At 40.9% G+C, this 4,748-nt stretch overlaps 1 long non-coding RNA gene across 1 annotated transcript; it reads right to left on the bottom strand.

Moving 5' to 3' along the window:
- Nucleotides 1–2,627: 2,627 nt before the first annotated feature.
- On the bottom strand, nt 2,628–3,940 carry LOC121969894. The gene is made up of 4 exons (XR_006108705.1): nt 3,417–3,940; nt 3,224–3,324; nt 3,047–3,147; nt 2,628–2,688 (listed from the first exon to the last, which is right to left on the bottom strand). It is a non-coding gene; the product is annotated as an uncharacterized LOC121969894 (long non-coding RNA).
- Between the last annotated feature and the right edge of the window lie 808 nt (nt 3,941–4,748).

Genomic DNA, 4,748 nt, shown 5'->3' with positions numbered 1-4,748 from the left:
TACGTCACTTCAGAGCGCCCCGAAGGGCTACGGGCGCCCGAACCTCCTATATAAGAAGGGTCAAGGCTGGAGCCAGAACATCAACTCAAAAACTGAAGAACTGCTCTCCTGTGCTCCTGCGACGTTAAATCTTCTCCAACAACGTGTTCTTTCGTTTATTTTTATTGTTGGTACTTCATTTCTTTTAGCATTTCTTGTACTTTCAATTTGTAAAAACTTATTCGAATTGCTAGTGGATTGCCCATCGAAAGCACCCTTGTGTACGGGCCTTGGAGTAAGAGTCGTTAAAGGCTCTGAACCAAGTAAATTGACTTTGTTAGCATTGTTTTTACTTTTTTGCTGTGTTTACTCGATGAAATTTTAAATCGATATTCACCCCCCCCCTCTATTGAACGATCACGATCCAACACCGAGGTCCGCTCGGGATAAGGAAGAGGCAATGGGAAACCATCTCTCTTAAGAAAGGCAAACTCATTCTCATTCTGACAAATCATCTTCATAGCAAGACATGCATCGATATCGATCATGTTGTTGCCATGGATGATTTCTACCTCGTCTAGATCACAGTCCAGATTTATAGCTATTTGGGTAAACAAACCACGAAAGACAAACAACCCCGAGGTTGCTTTCTCGGCTCTCACAAGGTTTTGTAGAAAATGAAAATCGGAATCAAAGTCAATCTTATGCAACATAGCCCAAAGAGCATAAAGTTCCACTTTTCTTACAACTCCATCACTTTCCTCTCTACCAAAGACAGTTTTACTCATGACTCGGTGTAAGTACCTAAAGATGGGGTTTTGCATATGGGAAGCTTTAGCTCTAGAGGGCTCATAAGGTTGATCCAATCCGGTAATTGAGTTCCAAAAATCATTTCAATTAAGCCTAGGGTCAAACCTACGAGAGCCGCTAGTGGATAAGCCAAAACAACTATTAAAGTCACTAAATGCCCACTGAAATTCTTGATTCATTAATCTAAAATTGATTTTGCCAATATAATCATCCTTATTAGAGAAGTGGGCATTTAGTGAGCTTAAAAATTCAAAGACAATTTGAGGATATGTTGGTAGATGTGTGTACATAATATCATCTCAATAAAGAGAACTAATCAACCAATTCATATCATCTCTAATTTGTAAGATATACAAAATAGTTGGATCCATATATCGTGTGCACACAATCTTTCTTGCAACAAGAATATTAAATCTAGCTTTATGATCATCATTTCTAAAGACAATATTAAATTCATTGTCGTTACCTATCATGCCCCTAGAGGAGTCCCTACCGAAAAATTTTGACATCTCCCTTGTACCGGTGACAATCTGAGGCATACATACATACAAAATATATCAACCATATACGGCTGGAATATACACACAACTACGCAGTTAATGATGTAGCCCACATGGTTGAAACATAGCACAGCGGAAATCACTAAATAACGGACATGAAACGAACAAAACAACTAACTGTGAGCCGGCTCGGCTTGACACATCATCACCAACCAAATACAAGATACCATAAAACAAAACTCCATATAAAAGAATACACAAATACAAGAACAAGTACAAAACCAACAAAGCAAAAGGAAGCACCAACGAAAGGAGAAGCTCGATGTGAGATGGGACTGGCGGATAGGATCTCCAGGTGACTCCATAAATCCTTTACCTGCTACAAAGCGAAATAAACCAATTTACGGGGTGGTGAGTACTAAGACTCAATGGGTAATAGACGAATAGTGCATGAGCATAATAAAGAACTAGAGATACAAAGGTATACAGTCTCGTAGGGAGTAACAGCAGATACTACAGTGATATCATAATAAGTCTCCATACCTGAAACCATATCCTAGGCTAGTAATAGAAGGTCAGGTGTAGCAAAGACCTGCTACAATACTGCTCATAACTACATGGGTAACATATGAGGTATATACATATTACCAGTAAGCAAACCAATGTCTAAACCCATAACTCAGGTATATATCTCAACCTATGTGAGCATATCAGCATAAGTAAGCAACAACAACATAAATAAGCAATAGCAGCATAAGTAAACAATAGCATCAGCAGGTATAATAATAACAGCGTATGCACGGATGGTCACTCCCGCCCACCCCTTTGCACCATGACCCCTGTATGGTTGAGAGGTCGGGTCAGTGACAGACTGTACACCACTCCAGCTACAACTACCCATGAGTAAGCGAGTGTGCGGCCCTGGCCAACGACCCTCTCAACCACAAGGGAGACATGGTCGCCGGCATACATGCAATGATATGATGCGTAAAATGCAGCAGTCATCATATATATATAAACAGAAAATAAGTATGCTACATGAAGCCAGTATGCTCAGTAAGGTATGTAAACATACAACATCCAAAACAAGTAATCATGGTATCTAGTATCTGGTATCCAATATCCAATATCTAGTATCTGGTAACTGGTATCTGCTAAATAATATAGATAGTAACGAGAGACTGTATAGAGATAGAAACGAGTTTCTCAAAGATTGAGTGGATAAGTATCAAGCACAGGAGAAATACGAGTGGAGTCAAGATAAATACAAGAACTATCCGAAAATATAGCTCATGCACTAAGATCAATGTACTAAAGAGATAAAGCAAGAAGTACTCGCCTTTATACATAGATCGTGTCAAGTAGTCTCGCGTCGAGACGCTCGTCTCGAATCAACGTCCTGCAAATAATATGATATATGGTTTAGCTAATCACATATACAATAACTAGTTAAACCCCAAAACTCAATCCTAATTCGATTAGGTAATTGTTTAATTTCACATAATAATCCAAATCCAACTAGATGATAAGCTATCTTTAATCCACCAATCAATTCAAGATCTACTCAAATTCACATATCACAATAGAATAATCCAACGTATCAACTGCTAAGCATTATGAACCCACCATACATAGTTTATCCATATAATCAATTGTTAGCTATCCATCTGCTAACTAATCTAACTCATTAATCAATCTCCACTAATCGTCACACCAAATAAAATCCAATAATCAATGAAATTAACTCCAAAACTCACCTAGATCTGGATGTCCTGCTATAGGACTCTCAGCTGAAGAACTTGCTATCAAAATCATGGTCGGAGCTAGGTTGAAATGCTGATCTCCCAATTCGGTAAACCTAAATCACAAACAACACATTCACATCCAAGAATTAAACCTAATTCTTAACCCACAGCCTAATTCCAACATCTTACCTTTATGATGAGGTCTTCCCTTGTTGGCTTGCGGCTGGGAAGAGTGGTTGCTGGATGTTAGCTCCTGCCGAAGACCCATGGTATGTGCTGCTATGGAGCTACTGCAAACAACATGCAGTTAGCACAATAGTTCTTACTAGGATCTGAACCTCAATTCACCACAAACCTAGGATCCAAGACCGAAGTGTCTTACCATATCCTAGGGTCCACAACTTCCTCCATGACCAGAAACTAGGTCTAGCAGCTGTGGAGACCCACGACGACTATGGAGACCAGCGAAGATAGGATCGACGGTGGTGTCTCGATATCAAAGAACGGAAGGGAGAAGCAACCGTCGGGAGAGTCGTTCACTCCCAACCTAGGTTTCGGCCGGCACCATGATGAGCAGCGCCGGCGCGATCAGTCGCTGAGCCGGTTGTGGTGCTCGCGTGAGGGTGAGTGATCGGCGGCTGTGCTTGCGAGAACTCGCGAGGAGAAGAGGGAAGAAGGCTCGACCAACACTGGTATGAGCAACGTCGGTGTGATCCCGTGCTGAGGATAGAGGCGGCGGTTTGGTGAGGAGAATCGCGAGGCTCGAGAAGGAGGAAAGGATGGAGAGACCGGCGGCTGTGGCTCGGGAGAGAAGAGAGGCCGGCGGTGGATTTGGGGCGGAGGGTTCGGTGAAGGAGGATGGTGTCGCGTGAGGGCTCAGGGAAGAGAGGTTTGGCGGTGTGGGAGTCAGGGCACGGGAAGATTTTCCTTTATAACTTAGGATTGGTAAATTAAACCTTAGATCAATTCCTAAATTAACTCTCAACTTTGGGTATTCTAAATAGGTTTTTTCACCCGTTCATAAATGCATCCCCTCAAAATATGTCATATGAGTTCCGATTAAATTCAAAAAAAATTCTAAAATTTTTTAAATATTCCGTTAAGATTATTCATCCAATAACACTTATTATTCAAATATTATTTGGGCACTATATTTTACATTACCTTTTTCGCGTGCTATTCTCTTGCCTTTGCCCCTTGTGACTTTCTCCTTACCCTTTTCTCTTGATGGTTCCTTTTCTCCGCTGGATCTGTCATTTTCCTTTCGAAGCCTTTTAAGAAGATTAGACATGATGTATAGTTAAGAGATGGTAAGCTGCTTGATTGGAGAAATGAGATCTTGAGAAATAGAAAATAGATCTTGAGAAAGAAGATCTTAAGGAAGGAGAATTAGATCTTGAGGAAGGAGGAGGAGAAGAGTTACTGTTTAGATCTAGATCTAGATCTAGTTTATAGAGAAAAATGAGTAGGAGATCTAAATTTGAGAAGTAAAAGAAGAGAGGTTGAAGATGAAAGAGGTTAGAGAAAAAGAATTCTCTAACCAGCCTTGACACGACCGTGTTCTATAGACACGACCGGGTCTTTATATTCCACACGACTGTGTAGATTTATACAGCCTAAATCTTCCTCTTCTCGGCCAGATCCACATGGTCATGCCAATTGGCATAGGCAGCGTCGTCTCCCTCTTGGTTGAGCTCACACGGCCTGTGTGTAT

This window comes from Zingiber officinale, chromosome 4A (assembly GCF_018446385.1).
Source record: "Zingiber officinale cultivar Zhangliang chromosome 4A, Zo_v1.1, whole genome shotgun sequence".
In the NCBI taxonomy this organism is placed as follows: Eukaryota; Viridiplantae; Streptophyta; class Magnoliopsida; order Zingiberales; family Zingiberaceae; genus Zingiber; species Zingiber officinale.
The sequence above is the reverse complement of the archived record's forward strand: the minus strand, read 5'-3'. Positions and strand labels throughout refer to the sequence as shown.